The sequence below is a fragment of the Anolis carolinensis genome, chromosome 1, assembly GCF_035594765.1.
Source record: "Anolis carolinensis isolate JA03-04 chromosome 1, rAnoCar3.1.pri, whole genome shotgun sequence".
NCBI lineage: Eukaryota > Metazoa > Chordata > Lepidosauria > Squamata > Dactyloidae > Anolis > Anolis carolinensis.
The window spans coordinates 326,147,407-326,165,009 of NC_085841.1; the positions used below are offsets into that span (position 1 = coordinate 326,147,407).

Sequence of the window (17,603 nt, forward strand, 5' to 3'; positions counted from 1 at the left end):
AACCAAGGAAATGTGATCCCAGCAAACATCTGCATTCTAGGTGTTTATGATTATCAGTCTCTCACTATCCACAATGCTAAGGAGAAGAAAACTATTATGGGGTGGGGTAATGCTTTAATCCCCGACCCCACGGTTGCACCCCTGGCCAGTTACCTGCATGAAATGTATAGCATCCCAACAGGTGAACCACTGGGATCATTCTATCACAAGAAATCATTCTTTCCTTGAGGAACCGTTATTGCGCAATGGATTAAACCTCTGTGCTGGCTGAACTGTTGACCTGAAGATTGGGTTGCTGACCTGAAGTTTGCTGGTTCAAATTCACGAGGTGAGCTCCCATCTGTCAGCTCTAGCTTGTGGGGACAGGAGAGAAGCTTCCCAGCTAACACATCTGTGTGTTCCCTGGGCAACATCTCTATAGATGGACAATTCTCCCACACCAGAAACGCCTTGCAGTATGTTCTCAAGTCACTTCTGACACAATGAAAAAAATTCTTTCCATTTTTCAGTATAGAGAATATACTGGGGCACAGTACAGGAAGAGGAAATTCAGAGCAGATGTCTATTGGCTCCATTTGGAAAATGAACAGGAAGAAAAGAGAATGTGGGAAAATTAGTTTATATTGAGCTAGATCATTTGTCCATCTAGACCAGCATTATCGACACTGACTGGCAGCAATTCTCCAGAGATTCACAATTGATTCTTTCCTAGTTCTATCTGGGGAATCTATGGTATTCCTCAGCTGTGCTGCATTCAAGTATAACTAGAGACAAACATTGCCTAGTTTTCAAAATTAGAAATTAGATGTGTTTGTGGTAGTAAAAGGGTCTTGAGACCCAACAAGTAGACTTGCCACATAATGCATTGTCACCTTTAGGGGAATCCACTAAACTGAGATACTAAAACATTCTACCTGCTCTTCCTCTTCCTCCTTCTTTTTCTGATTTTTTCCTCTATCAGCAGAGACTCAACGTTCTAAAAGCAACACAATATACAATATGAAACCTAAAAGCTATACACACTAAAATAAAATTAAACCGAGCACTATGTAACAGTAAAAACCTATTTTTACCCCCAGATGCAATTTTTAAATTCTTCTTTCTTAATTGCACTATGGATGCATTTTATTTTTAAACGATCATTTCTTTCTTCAGAGGTTATGCAAGCATTATGAAAATCACAACCCATTAGTTCAGTCCTTTTCACAGAATCAGGAATTTGCAAAGTATCTGTATCAATGAACACCCAGCACACAAATGTAAATAAGCACTTTTCTGGCATTTTTACAAGACTTTGCTGTGGTTATATTCACAAGTTGTATGTAAACATATCCAAAGAACCAATTCACCAGAGGAAAATAAAACGGGGAATTCATTGCAGAGGGTTTTGGAAATCCCCATCTTAACAGCTTTGGACCCCATGGTACCGTTCATCTGAAAGTAAGTGGGAGTCTATTGAATTTTTCTGCCCTGAAGTTGATACTAGAAGGAAGAAACACATTATCTGAAACCATTTGAAGAGATTTAAATCAGAAGCTGTTTTATTTGATTAATGAACTTATTTTACTGATGCAAATCTTGCAGGCTGAGGCTCATCAAATACAAAAAACTCTTTTCAAGCTAGTCCAACTCTTTCATTGACAATAACAGTGGATGCTTAAGGACTTGGGAGAAAACGCACTTCAAATCAAGTGCTATCTTGTCATTGAGATAACCATAAAATAATGTTTTCCTAGACCTTCAGTATTTCTATGTGCAACATGTCCTTCCGACGCTGTATTGGCCATAAATCCCTAATTTCACACAACTACCAATGAATAGCACCCTATGTTCTTTTGCATCTGGTCACTTTAGCTATCATTCATAGTGAGAGGTATTTTCACTATAAAGAGAGATGACTATAATTCAGTGGCAGAACACATGCTTTTCACGCAAGAGCTCCCACACTCAACTTCCAACATCTCCAAGCAAAGTTAAGGAAGACTCCTGTTTGAAACTTGGGACAGTTATCAGGTAGTTTAGTCCTGCGGAGCCTGCATGGTGGAGAATGTAAGAGGCAGTAGAATACAAGGAGAAATGCAGGATATTACACTTAGGCAGAAATGATGAAATCCACAGACACAGGATGGGTGATGCCTGGCTTGATAACAGCCCATGTGAAAGAGATCTTGGATTTTTACTACCTCATCATATGAGACTAAAGTCAGTGACAAATGTCGATCTAGTCCCAGTCACCCGTGGAGCTGGTTGGCTCACATCAGACGACGTCATGCTATCTCCGTGCGTGAAGGAGGGCAGAACTGGTGTGTGGCCGCAGCAACACAGGAGGCTTCCCATGTTCCCATTGACTTTCATGGGGGGAAGCCGCACACTCCACATGCACCCCACGCTTCCCCCCATGGGATCAGCTGCCAGAGGAGCCTGGCAATGCGAGGCAGGGGGTTGCAGCTTTCCTACACCCCACGGCAAAGTAGAGCAACCAGGGACACTTTTGGCGGCCGGATGACACGGTCGTTATTAGTGGACAGCAAGCTGAAGATGAGCCTACAGTGTGATGCAGCATCTAAAAATGTCAATGGGATTTTGGGTTGCATCAAAAGGGCTATACTGTCTAGATCGAAGGAAGTCATGGTGCCCCTCGATTCTGCTTTGTTGAGACTTCACCTCAGGAATGCTGTGTCCAATTCTGGGCACCACAGTTTAAAAGAGATATTGACAAGCTGGAAGGCATCCAGAGGACAGCAACTAAAATGATCAAATGTCTGGAGACCATGCCCTATGAGGAGCAGCTTAAAGAGCTGGATATGTTTAGCTTGCAGAAGAGAAGGTTGAGAGATTATCACCATGTGTAAATATGTGAAAGGGTGTCATAAGGAAGAGGGAGCAGGCTTGTTTTTTGCTGTTCTGGAGACGAGAACTTGGAGCAATGGGTTCAAATTACATGAGAGGAGATTCCACCTGAATATTAGGAAGAATTTCCTGACCATAAGAAGTGTTCAGAATCAGAAGTGGAACTCTCTGCCTCAGAGTGTGGGGGAAGTGTCTTCCTTTGAAGCTTTTAAACAGAGGCTGAATGGCCATCTGCCAAAGGTGCTTTGATTGTGCTTTTCCTGTATGGCAGGGGTTGGAATATATGGCCCATGTGGTCTCTTCCAACTCTGTGATTCTATGATCTCAAAAGCAGAGCAATTAAGATTAACAAGCAAAATGTGAGCAATAACCAGTCCTACACCCTTCCACAGGAAATAACAGAACAATAAAGAAGCCTCACTCTTCTTTGTGAAGACACATGAATAAGCTTTGCTTACAGCTAATTGTTGGATATAACCATAATAGCATCATTATATTATGAGAGGGTATGTAACACACACGCTCTAAACATGGTGGAGAAAGAGAGAGAGATCTAATACTACAAGCACAGATTCAGGCTGGATCTACATTGCCATATAGTCTTGTTCAAATAAACAACCACCCTAAGTTCCCACTGGGGAGATAGGGAAAGATATAAATAAAGATGATGATGATGATTTAATCTGGGATTAGATCCTGATTTATATGGCAGTGTAGATCCAGCCTCAGAGTAATCACTGCTTAACTAATGCATGAAGGAGGGAGTGTGGCCAAGACCAACAACAGGAAATGACACAAATGCATGCTATGCTTGAGGTCTTAGGCAGCTTTCACACTACATGATTACAGCACTATGATTTAATTGCTATGACAATATCCTCCAAAATCCCAGAGCTTGCAAAGCTGTATGGATGAGAATTCTGAATACCTCTTTTTAACTGGCAAATTCCAGCATTTCATATTCACATGAATTAAAATGGAATCATCTTGCGACAATTTTGTAATGTGAAAATGCCCTTAGAGAGACATGCAACTAGCAACTAATGAGTGTAGGCATGCTAAAGTTGCTACATTTAACATTGTGGCTCTTTTCAATTGTTGAGTTTTCAGTTAGTTCCTCTTAACCTAGTTGATGCTGAAAAAAATGTATTAGCACTGGTTATATAATAACAATAACTGGCCATCACACATTTTGGTGCCTGAAATGCTAGCCCTGTTCCTGCGTAAAGCTGACCTGCTGATTCCAAAAACTGCACAGTTTTCCCCTATCAGCTCTAGTTTTTGAGATATAGAAGGTATGCCAGTATTCATCTGCTTACCTATAAAAATTTACAATAACCATATCTAAGAAACTAGAGCAGATGCGGTTTATTCAATGCAATTCTCTGAATCAACGCCCCATATAACCCCACTAACGACCCTAAAAACCAAGATATCAAGAATTTTTTGTTGGGCTGTATAATGATTTATACCCTGCTTATTATCTTAGGAACCCAGACCCGAAGTGGCTGTAATTTACTGACATCTAGTATGGACAACACTTAATGAGATGGACAAATAACTTGAGGAAGAACAAAAGCTCAGAGCTCTAGAACAATTGTATTGTTTTATGTATTTTCTTACAAAATATTGTAGTCTACAATAGTGCTGTGCTTCTGCCAAAGCTCAGAAAAGTTGCATTTGGGACTACATCTATCTCCCAGAATTTTTAATCTAAAATGTAACTTTTTCCAGTGGTGGAAACATCAGTAGCCTCCAGATGAGGTTGATGCATATCACATTGTCTTTCTTGCTTACAGTGCAATCTTATTGTTTGCTGAAGCATAGTTGCAGGTGTCCTATCAGCATGTATTTCCTGAGGCAATTAGTAGCTGGATTCTTGAAACTGACAAACATCTTTCTCATTAGTAATGACACAACACCAAGAGCGAACAATATTATCATGTCTATTGAGGCGGTTACTCAGTATCATGAGGTCCATGAATGGTTTCTCTTTAATATTTTTCCTGGGAAGGAATTTCTTATGGTCACTAGTTAAGCATTTACACTGAGATCATATTGATGGTGATTTAATAGGAGATCCAGCATGGCATAATGGTTTGAGGGTTACACAAGAATTCTAGCAGACCAGGGTTCAAATCCTTGTTAAGCCATGGATACTCACTGGATGATTTTGGACAAATCACGTTCTCTCAGCCCAAGGGGAAAGTAATGGGGTAGATCCCCTCGGAATAAATATTTCCAAAATAAAAAAAAACTTTACAAAAGATTCTCCATACTTCAGAAACAGCCTAAAAGCACACAACAAAAAAGTCAGAATAAAGATGAAGAGCTGACATATCTTAATCCAGGTCTGTTCCGTCCCCCAGGACGATGGTTTGCCTTACCTATTGGTCGTTTGTTTGTTTTCCCTCCTTTGCATTTTGTTTCAGCCTCTGGCTGCAAAAGCCCAGGAAAAGTGGCTTGGAGTCTGCAAGAGCTGGCTGCAGTTTTCTTTGCAATGATTGGTCAAAGAGTACAACATCTTAGGACCGCCCTTTTTTACCAGGGTCTAGTCTCCATTTTGGAGCCTCATTTTGGCTATAGTCTTCCAACGTGCTGCAGCTGTGCAAAGCTAACTGGGACAAATCATCCTCAAAACCAGGCCAATCTAAGCCTATCCAAATTAGATAAGTATTGAATTATACTGATCTGGAATAGGAAATCTAGTTAGAGGAGCAGGGTTATTCCGTCGCTTCTAGAACTAATCTTTGCTGTAAAGATAGGGAAGGAAAGAGTTTCTCCTTCTAATATAGACAGCGTGATTAGGGTATAGTGGTTTTATAATCACCTTTGCCTTCTGGAACCAGGGATAATTCCGCAACTAAAACCTATAGAAATTTGTTTCATTTTCTGTAACTTTAAGATCTGTGCCAGGTTTACAACCTTGTATGAATAAACATCCTTTTTTTTGAAGTTTTCCAGACTCAGTCTTTCAATATTTTTAGGACAGCTTATAGGGATTTGCAGTTCGCCCGGATAAAGGACGGCACGTTTCAGCTTTATAGTTTTTTTATTGTCTGGCGGACGGCACAGTTTTGAGGACGATCAGCGGTTTTTCCGCTTGAGCTAGCCTGCACGGCCATAGAGACTTTGCTTTTGTTGGTCTGTTGCAGTGAAGCTTGCTGCCAGGCCGATAGGCAAGTGAGAGAGTGGGGCTCCATTCCTTCAGCCTCTGCAGTATCCTGCTCTTCAGCTCGCGTGTGTGCGAGTAGCCCCGCGGCTGCTTCTGCAATTGCACAGCTGTGCAAAACCCAGCAATCTACCCTGAGCTCCTTCGGCGGCAGGCATCGAGCCGCGGAGCTCCAGCAGTAGTTCTTGGGCTCACACGGAGGTGGTGAGTCCAGAAGCACCAGGCCGGGACCCAGATAAGCCTGGCAACTCCGAAAGAAAGTTCTGGCTGAGTCTTCACAGTGGCTAGGATCTCGGCCGGGACAGTCGCCTGGCGGTGGTGACCTGCCTCATCGTCCAGCAGTGGTGACCTGCCTCATCATCCTGCGGTGGTGACCTGCCTCATCGTCCTGCGGTGGTGACCCGTTTCATCGACCTGCGGTGGTGACCTGTCCCATCGTCCTGCGGTGGTGACCTCCCTTCACAGCGGGGAGGAGGCGTCTCTTCTCTCCTCCTTTCCAAAGCCAGCCTCGGTGCTCCTTCGGCGGCAGGCCTCGAGCCGCAGAGCACAAGGTGCTTGAAAATTTGGCGAAGTCGCCATTTTGGCAGTTTACGTCACTCGGGCAAGGGAGGTATCAAGTGGCAAGTTGCTGTCAGTTGGCATTTTGCAGCTTGCCCACCAAAGTCTGGCGCCAAAGGTCACAATCTTTGTAAAGTATAGTTACTTAGTGATATATATTGCTATGGTTAAGTGCTGTGCATTGTATTATATATTGCATTTGCTTTTATTGTAAATTTACTTGCAGGTATATTGCATTTGCCTTTGTTGTAAATTTACTTGCTATTAAGAATATATAATGTCTATGCAATTTCAAGATGATACAAATGGTATATCTCCTTCTGAGGCTGAAATTAGGAATGAAAGGCCCCAAAGGATAAAGCACCCTTCAGCCAAGATGCTAGCCCATCTAATAGATGAAAAGGAGCTCCTCCATGTGAGGTTAGGTTCGGCATGGGAGCGCATTGTAACATTAATGGGCTGAATAGAGAGCTTGGGTATTACAAGGGTGCCATCCATATTACAGACAGACCTTGAAGAGACCTTCGGTCTTTGGAGGGGTTTGGTGTCTAAGATAGTCCAGGTCCTCGAGCGCATTAACGCCAAGGATTCAGAGTTAGAAATAGTGAGTGTTTTAGCTGACACTAATGAGAAAGAAAATAGGGTGAGGGCAATCCTAGCTTCCTTATGCAGCCATGAGACCAATCTTTTAAAATCACCTGCTGTGGCACTTAGTCTTAAGTCCAACCGCTCTAGCCAGGTATCTAAACTAAGGGAGCGTGCATCGTCTAAACACAGCCACTCTAGCAAGTCTTCTGCTGCTGGGAGTGCCATCTCTTCCCTAGCTGCCTTGCACATTAAGGAGGCTGCACGTCTGGAGCTGCAGAGTAAAGTGGCGGGGGCGGAGGCTGATGCTAAGGCAGCTGATCTCACCCTTCCCTTTAAAGAAGAAGAGCAACGACTGCAAATAGAACAGGCCCATAGACAAAGCGAAATGCAAATAGAACAGGCTCGTATAGAGATGCTTAGAATAAAGATGGATGCCGCAGCCAAAAGGGTAAGGGCTGAGACTTTGGCCAAAGCCCTAATTGAGCCACTCACAGAAGAAAATGTAAGCCAGTTACCAATACAGGATCCTTCTGCCAAAGTGTTTGCGCACCTTGGCAGCATGAACAGCCAGTTTTCGGATGAGGAACAGGAAGACTTCTCTCCTTACCCAGAGCAGGGCCCCAAAGTCACTTTTGAGTTTCCTGCAGAGCAGAGCGTCATAGCGGGGAGCTCACCCTTGCTCGAGCTACCTGTGCCTCCTGCTAAAACCCTAGGTCAGTCAATCAGGGCCTCAAGGCCGAGTGCTAGTTGGCCCTTACAGACAGCTGCACAGGGAGCCATCGATTCGTCAGTGGTCGATGTCATCCCTCCAAGAGGCCAAAGGTTGACGCAAGGTGCATGGTGGGAGTCCACTCCACAACAGCAAACTCCTCAATTGTTCCCTTTGACGCCAGAGTCCCAGCTTGTCTCCATCATCAGAAGCCCCAGAAGAGATCTTAAGGACAAGGGTGTCGAAAAGTTTTCGGACAAGCCTGAGGAATTTCTTCTCTGGAAGGCCACCTTCCAGAGAGCAATCAGAGACTTAAAGTTATTGCCTGAGGAAGAACTGACTCTTCTGGCTGCATGGTTGGGCCCAGCCTCATCCTCACAAGTTAAGAAGATCTACGCAGCCCACGTAGCCGATCCCGACAAAGCCCTGGAAAAGGCCTGGGCCAGGTTGCAGCAGAGGTATGGGGCCAGCACAGAGATTGAAGCATCTCTTATGGACAAGCTCCAAAGGTTCCCAGCTTTAAAACTCAAAGACTTCAAACTCTTGTGGGACCTCAGCGATCTCCTTACGGAATTAGAGTCGGCCAAGGAGAATCCAGAACTGCCCGGTTTGAGGTGCCTCGATCAGCACCTGTCCCAGAGGCAGATCTTGACCAAGCTGCCCTTCACTTTGCAAGAACGCTGGGGACAGGAGGTCTTCAACTACAAGGAGGCCCACTCCCAGGCATACCCTCCATTTTCTCATTTGGTCCAGTTCATCACCAGGGCGGCCAGAGAAAGGAATGATCCACAGACGGGCCTCCCCACCTTATACCAAGGGACCCAGCCAGAGAAGGCACCTAAAGTGGAGAAAAAACCATCCAGAGAGGCCAAAAGACCGGTTAGTGTTAAGGCTGTTGAAACTCAGCACAGGGCCAACGAATCCAAGTCAGAGGTGAAGGAGGTGCTCTGCCCCATTCACCAAAAGCCTCACAGTTTGGCCAACTGCCGGGAATTTGGCAAGAAGCCTTATAAAGACAGACAACAGATTGTTCAGAAGCTGGGCATATGTTTTAGGTGCTGTGGAGCAACTCTTCACTTTGCGTCCAACTGCAAAGATGACGTCAAATGCGCAAGGTGTAACAGCCTTAAGCATTGCACTGCGATGCACAACTCTGACGCTGTCTCCCACGCCAAAGGGGACACGTTTTCCAAAAAAGGGTCATCTACTGAAGCCACCAACACGCAGGCCGCGTCACGGATGCAGGAGGATGCTCCATCGGTCGCCTGCACTAAACTATGCTCCGACGCGCACCAGCTTAGAGTCTGCCATCCCATCTGCCTAGCAGATGTATATCCAGCCAGAAGACCTTGGCTTAAAAAGAGACTTTACGTGGCTTTGGATTCACAAAGCGACGCCTCCCTGGCGACTCCAGAGTTTTTCCAACTGTTTGACATAAAAACCCAGACGGTCGACTACACCATGTCCACCTGTGTAGGGAAGAAGAAGTTGCAGGGTCGCATAGCATCCGGCTTTGTTGTCTCCTCTTGTGACCAGAAGAGACTGTTCGAGTTACCAGACCTCATTGAGTGTTCCTCTATTCCCCGGAACAAAAGGCAGATTGTCACTAGAGAAGTCGTGGAAGCCCATCCTCACTTGCGAAGGCTGAAGAACGCCTTACCTGCTTTCCGTCCAGATGTGGACATTGCCCTTCTGCTTGGTGCGGACTGTCCGAACTTGTTCTATGTGAACGATCAAGTTAAGGGACCTCCAGGGGCGCCCATTGCTCAGCTGCTACCACTAGGCTGGACAGTTACAGGCCCAGTGTGCATAAATAGGATGCACCCTCCATCGTCGGTGGGCACTCGTCAAGCGCACGTGCTTCAAGGCAGTCGCCCCACACTAATGCATAGCTGTTTGAGTCATATCTCGGTCTATTGTCAGGGGATAACACCAGAGTATTCTTCCATCTTTGAAGTCTCCGAAAGGGATGAAACTACAGCGCTTTCCAAAGATGAACAGAGGTTTTTAGAGATCATGAACTCTCAAGTTTCCCGGAGTCCAGAGGGAAATTGGATAGCCCCTCTGCCTTTTAAAGCAGAAAAACCCACTTTGCCAAACAACAGGTATGTGGCAGAAAATAGACTCTGGTCACTGAAGAAGAAGATGCAGAAAGACCCCAAGGTAAAAGTTTGCAAGATGACCACAGAAATCAAGATGGGCCAAAGATCTTGCCTGGAACCACACCGTTTTGAACGTTTTTCGGAGTGGCACAGTCTTCTTAGAGCAGTTGCTAGGCTTATACATCGTTTAGCTTGCAAAGATAGTGAGCCTTTACAGGTCCAGGATATGATAAAGGCTAAGAGCGTCATATTCAAGTCAGTGCAGAGATCTGTTTTCAAGCAGGAAATAGCTAGGCTAGAGCAAGGGCTCAACATCCCTAATCAAAGTCTTCTAAATGAGTTAAACCCATTTCTAGACAAGGAGGGTATTTTGAGAGTTGGAGGAAGGTTAGCCAAAGCTAAACTCAAGGTGTGCATAAAAAACCCCATCATCATACCCCCTACACTGCATTGCTGCTCGTTCGGCATCACCATGAAAGGATCCATCATCAGGGTAGAACTCTAACTGAGGCAGCCCTTAGAAATGAAGGTCTGTGGGTAGTTAATGCCAAAAGGTTGGTCAACAGTTGTATTTTCAAATGTGTTAAATGCAGGCGCCTTAGGCGAAACTGTCAAAGTCAGTTAATGGCAGAACTACCTCAGGATAGGACTTTGACAGACCCACCCTTTTCCCATGTGGGAATCGATGTGTTTGGTCCTTGGGAAATTGTTACCAGAAAAACCAGGGGTGGTGTTGTAAATAACAAGAGGTGGGCAGTTTTGTTTACTTGTTTAGTAATACGAGCTGTCCATATAGAAGTCATAGAAGGAATGGACACTTCATCATTTTTAAACGCATTGAAAAGGTTCATAGCCCTCAGAGGGCCAATTAAGTCAATTCGGTCGGACTGTGGCACCAATTTTGTAGGTGCGACCAAAGAACTCAATTGTGTGTCTAGGTTTGGGAGAGACCCAAAGGTTCAGAACTTTACGAATACTGAACAAATTATGTGGACTTTCAATGTTCCCCACGCCTCCCATATGGGTGGTGTTTGGGAGAGGATGATTGGTATTAGTCGCAAAATCCTTAATGCCATGTTTTTGAGTCATAGGTCATTGACGCATGATGTTTTGGTGACACTTATGGCGGAAGTTACCGCAATTATCAACAACCGGCCGCTGGTTCCCCTTACCAGTGACCCTGAGAACTTACAACCACTGACTCCTGCACTTATTTTGACACAAAAGGTGCCAGGATGGAAGGACATCATGTTGCCAGTTCCGGACGGAACTCACCGTGCCCTGTGGAAACAGGTGCAGTCCTTGGCCAACCACTTTTGGAAAAGGTGGAAAGCTGAGTACTTAAGCCAGCTTCAAGCTAGAAGAATCTGGCAAAGCCCACAGGACAACATTGAGGTTAACAACGTTGTGTTGTTAAAGGACAAAGACTTGCCCCGCCATGCGTGGCCCATGGGCATTGTATTAAAGACCTTTCCTTGCCCGGACGGTAAGGTCAGGAAAGTTCAATTAAAGACTTGCAACAGAGACAAAGTGTCCATTTTGGACAGACCAATTAGTGACCTCGTGTTGCTTATTGGAGATGTTTAAAGTTCTAGTGTTTGTATTGTCATATGTGCAAATGTGTTTGTATTTTGGGGTGGTAAATTCCCACATCCTGGGAATTTAAGCGGGGAGTGTTCCGTCCCCCAGGACGATGGTTTGCCTTACCTATTGGTCGTTTGTTTGTTTTCCCTCCTTTGCATTTTGTTTCAGCCTCTGGCTGCAAAAGCCCAGGAAAAGTGGCTTGGAGTCTGCAAGAGCTGGCTGCAGTTTTCTTTGCAATGATTGGTCAAAGAGTACAACATCTTAGGACCGCCCTTTTTTACCAGGGTCTAGTCTCCATTTTGGAGCCTCATTTTGGCTATAGTCTTCCAACGTGCTGCAGCTGTGCAAAGCTAACTGGGACAAATCATCCTCAAAACCAGGCCAATCTAAGCCTATCCAAATTAGATAAGTATTGAATTATACTGATCTGGAATAGGAAATCTAGTTAGAGGAGCAGGGTTATTCCGTCGCTTCTAGAACTAATCTTTGCTGTAAAGATAGGGAAGGAAAGAGTTTCTCCTTCTAATATAGACAGCGTGATTAGGGTATAGTGGTTTTATAATCACCTTTGCCTTCTGGAACCAGGGATAATTCCGCAACTAAAACCTATAGAAATTTGTTTCATTTTCTGTAACTTTAAGATCTGTGCCAGGTTTACAACCTTGTATGAATAAACATCCTTTTTTTTGAAGTTTTCCAGACTCAGTCTTTCAATATTTTTAGGACAGCTTATAGGGATTTGCAGTTCGCCCGGATAAAGGACGGCACGTTTCAGCTTTATAGTTTTTTTATTGTCTGGCGGACGGCACAAGGTCTTTGTCTTGGTGGTGACTAGATATTTTAAGGAAGACCTGGATTTCAGCAGGTATAAATCCACTTTTCTTCTCTCAGTACAAAAATACTTTGTTGAGCATTCACTGTGATTGCAAAATGAAACCTTTAAAATGTAACTTTAGCATGCATCGCACAATTTCCTGGAGTGCAAATGGCACTATGATTTTCTAAGGAGCATTGCGTTCAATACACCATTTGAAAAGCACGTGTCCAGACATCCCTTCAAAATCTTTCATTGGAACATCCAACATTTTCAAATACAGCGTGGTGTTAATTACGGTACATGGCTATTGTGAGTTTCCTGTAGCCCTGTTTTCCCTTGACGATTAAACCCCAGGCATTCTCTGGCAAAGTTCCCATCTTCAGTATCTTATTCTCTTTGACAATAGAAGCTTTGATGATGCCAGTTCTGAATTCCTGTTTAAGCATTCTGCAATCTTTCTGCTAGAGAGTTTGCCTGGGACTAACTTCCTGTTCAACCTAACAGTAGCCAAACTTACCCAGGAAGGAATCCAGGCAAACATGAGTGTCTGGTACCATCGCATGGCACTTCCCCTCCTGAAAACAAGACAAAGCATCCACAAAATTGTTTTCCAAACCTGGAACATGGCATAGTGAGAATTTAGCATGCAGGCATTCCTGAATCAACCTATGTACTGGACCAATGAATCTTTCCATTAATAATCTCAGTTGTGGCACCAAATCTTAACCTTCTTGTTGGCAAACTCCTCCTGCTGCAATATCATACTACCAGAATCAGGAACAGCTCCAGAAAAGTGGTCTTTAGTTATTACCACACCTCCTCAAGAGGCACAGCAGCACTGTGCACACCAAAAGCCCTGAAACTATACCCTAAAACCAGTGCCCCCAACAGCACCTGACTGGATCTGAAGTTCCTGGCTACTCCAATGTATCTAGCCACAGAGAAACCCCACTGCAACTCTCCAAAACCTTTTGTCAGCTCTGCAGTTCAGCTTTAAGGACCCTGGTGATCTCAATATGATTGTGGATGGCAGGTGCCCCCAAGTAACTAACACCAGGATCTCATTAATGAGAACATCAGTAGGGAGAGCATTGCAATTAGAATTTTCCAGGTTACATTTCTTTATCTACATAGTTTCTTCTTTGTTTTATCTCTTTTATGACTAACAATGTTTTTTTAGGATAGTGAATTGTTCTATAGACCAGAAATAAGCTAAAGTCAAGTATAAAACAAGTGGGTTCCCTACAGGCTCTAGAGTGGTTGACCAAATTGAATAACTAACTAGGTTTCTATTCCTTCTGCCAGATCGCTCACATACATACTTTTATATACTATGCAAATTATGCTCTCTTGGCTTTGGCAGATGCTGTTTGAATTACACAAAGGAATTAGTTGCCAGGTGATGAGTGAAGCTCTTAGTCCCTCCCTTGAATCAGGAGTGTGCTAAACAAAAAGCATGTACATTATGCACAGGCAGCAAAATTAGTTGTGTTATGGGGATGTCATCCAGCTTTGCTGAATGGATAGTGAAATTCCAACATTTTGCCTTCATTAAAGAGAACATATCAAGAACTGGTCAACGGACTGGTTTTACAATGGTCAAATAATAGTCAAGTACAGTTCTCAGACTTCACATGGATTGGGAAAACTGTGAATTACAGTTTGAAATGTTGTGGCACCAGAGCTTTCTGACAGACAAGGCTAAATATCTCACAAACTACAAATCCCAGAATTCTATGAAGTTGAGCCATGGCAGATGTCAAACTGCTATAGTTAACAATTGGCACTCTTTCAGAGTAAGAAGGTTCCAGTTAGTTAATGTCCTGGCTCTTGGTTCACTTAAAGCTTGGAAAAAATACTTTTTGGAATACAAGTCCCAAAATCTTGCAATTAATATGGCAACTGGCTGATCTAGCAAGAGAATTCTTCACATTCTATAAAAGCATGGTACTTTATTCCATCCCATCCTCCATATATTCATAGGTTCCTTTGAAGAATTTGAAGCTGGAATGCATCCAGAGGGGAGTGACTAAAAGGATCAAGGGTCTGGAGAACAAGCCCTATGAGGAGCGGCTTAAAGAGCTGGGCATCTTTAACCTGCAGAAGAGAAGGCTGAGAGGAGACATGATGAGGACCATGTATAACTATGTGAGGGGGGATCATAGGGAGGAGGGAGACTGTTTTCTGCTGCCTTGGACACTAGGATGCAGAACAATGGCTTCAAGTTACATGAAAGAATATTCCATCTGAACATTAGGAAGAACTTTCTGACTGTGAGAGCTGTTCAGCAGTGGAACTCTCTGCCCTGGAGTGTGGTGGAGGCTCCTTCTTTAGAGGCTTTTAACAGAGGCTGGATGGTCATCTGTCAGGGGTGCTTTGAATGCAATTTTCCTGCTTCTTGGCAGGGGGTTGGACTGGATGGCCCATAATGTCTCTTCCAACTCTATGATTCTGTGATTCTATTATTCTTAATCCAATACCATCTCGCAACATAATAAAAACTTAATTCAACCATGTCCTGATTATCTGAAGAATGGACCAGCTCAGTAAAGTAGGTTGAGGGAGATGAATTACAATCATGACAATATCATCAAAATAATGACTAAATAGCTATTGTATATACAAAATAGATATCATTGTAACTTTTAGGTTCTTGATATTTATTTATTTATTTATTTACATTACTTTTACCCCGCCTTTCTCTCCTAGGAGACTCAAAGCGGCTTACAGTAAATAGGCAAAAATTCAATGCCTAAAAACAATGTAAAAACAACAATTCATATAAAACAATCTACAAAACAACAGTTCATATAAAACAGATACCATTACAAAATAAAAACACATTATATAAAAATTTTAAGAATGTCCAAGATTAAAATCCATTCATCCAGAATCCTCAAGTCTTGATACTACTTAGTTACTTAAGTTAGGATAAATTACTTAGTTAATTACTTAACTAAATATAAACTGACACAGGATTCCAGCATCCAATAATAATTCTACAATAATATGTTATGAGATATTGTAATTATTACACAATATAGGGATTTGCTCATCCCATTCAAAAATATGTTGGGGAGCGGGGGGAATCCTCCTAGATGAATATATCTCCAAAAATCAATTCCAATATATCTGTAGTACAGTATATCCAAACTCAGTATTCCATTGAGCAGTTTTGGTATCACAGATGCACATTCTAAAATAGAAAAATGCAGACAGGCTGACAGATGATATTTCAAAGAATAGTCTGATCTGGATTAAAAATAGGTTTACTGATGTCATATTCAAAATTAGAGCTGGCATGAATCACCACTACTGTGGAAAGTTAACAATTGTAATACTCAGGGTTGCAGTGGGAATAATCAATAATTTCAAAGTGTCTTACTTGGCACATAATATTTCTCTTACAAGAAGGTCATTCTTCATGTTCTTCTATTATGTGAGAATTTCTAATCATTTCAGATAGATTTTCCAAGCAAATAAGGTGAATAAGATCCACCATATGTGTGTGTGTATACATACAGTACATACAGACACACACACACACATCAAATCACATGAAGCAAAAATGGCCAGTGCTAAGAAACTGATTAAAGCTTTTGCTCAACAGGGTCATTCAAAAAATCATGAAGAAGTATTAAAATTATACAGTTTCATTTGAGCTCATGAACTCTGACAGAGTAACCTTTTTGTCTCCAAGTCATGGGAAGGAAGCGGGGAAGGCACTTGCACATTTCAAAGCAATCAGTTTCAGGCATTATTAATCTGCATTTCCTTTTTATAGAACAGGCAAGGGTGAGTCATGTGTCATCCCACCGCCAAACTTAGTCCCAGATATTCATTTGACTTTGTGACAAAGTCCCCAAATATATTTATACCACCTAAACAGCGAGATGGGTGGGAGTCAGGCAGCATCTGGTGGAGCGGGGGATTTCTATGAACAAAAAGGAAATAGAACTGTAATTCTGTGTGGTGAATGAAATGAATTGTGGGACTATCAAGCAAGCTTTCTCATATGGCTCATGAAGGTGAGCTCATGGAATCAACTTGGTGTGCCACCTCCCACACACGGCAAACAGAGAGATGCTAGAAATAGTCCTCAGGGCAGCTTTCCCAAACAAGGTGACCCAGCCAAAGCTTAGAAATGTAGATTCTGGGAGCTGTAGTCCACAAGTAACCTCACCATGCTCTAAGTCTGTGGTTCTCAACCTGTGGGTTCCCAGATGTTTTTGGTCTTCAAATCCCAGAAATCCTAACAGCTGTTAAACTGGCTATGATTTCTGGGAGTTGTAGGCCAAAACACCTGGGGATCCACACCTTCTCTAAGCCCAGTGGTCAGTTGGCATGGCTGCATGAATGATATGTTTCATAATCCCTGGGGTGGGTTAGGATCCTATTTTTGTTGAGCCACGGCATCCCCAAACATTTATGACCTTCAATAAGATTTCAAGCAAGAGATATGATTTTTCATTTATTTTTTAAACCTTTTCTAATCCTTCAAAGTTCTGTAATGTCAAAACTGTTGAAGGTTCTGGAAGGATCCTGTAGCAACTGTATCCAGGGCCGTAGCCAGAAAAAAAATTCGGGGGGGGGGGGGTGTTGAAAATTTCGGGGGGGGGGGGCTGGGTTGAACCCCTAGCACCCCCCACCCGCGCTACAAACCTGTCAATATCTGCTTGAGATAGTGCCTGGAGGGACTCTTAATGTTTTGCATCTCATAGACTTAGCATGGGGATTTGGTTAACCAGTTAAAATTCATGAGTAAACCAGGGTTTTTTTATAACCTGAAAAATTTCAGAGGGGGGGGGGGTTTGAACCCCTAAAAAAAACCCCTCGCTACAGGCCTGCCTGTAGCCCTAACTATACCATAACCAAACCTTTTAATATATGTTTTAAAATGATATTGCTTGTGTAACATGTATTGTCACCACAGTGGGAGGGAAAGAAGGAAGGAAGGAGGGGGAAAAGGAAGAAAGGAATGGGGAAGAAAGGAAAGAGGGGAAGAAGAGAATGAGGGAGAAAGACTGGAAGGGAGGGAGAAAGAGGGAAAGAAAGGAAGGATGACTTTAGCCAAGTCACGCTCTCTCAGCCTCAGATGAAGACAAAGGCAAATTTCCTTTCAGTAAATCTTGACAAGAAAACCTGCAAGATACTCCACTTAGGCAGAATAAATGAAATGCAAAGATACAGAATGGGGGACGCCTGGCTCGACAGCAGTACGTG

The 17,603-nt window shown here is 43.1% G+C and overlaps 1 long non-coding RNA gene across 1 annotated transcript in view; it reads right to left on the reverse strand.

Moving 5' to 3' along the window:
- Window positions 1-17,603, reverse strand: part of LOC134295503 (uncharacterized) — a 31,278-nt gene that overhangs the window by 5,875 nt on the left and 7,800 nt on the right. Inside the window, exon 2 of the long non-coding RNA XR_010002098.1 lies at window positions 12,898-12,955. This is a non-coding gene — a long non-coding RNA (uncharacterized LOC134295503). The remainder of the gene's footprint in view (window positions 1-12,897; window positions 12,956-17,603) is intronic.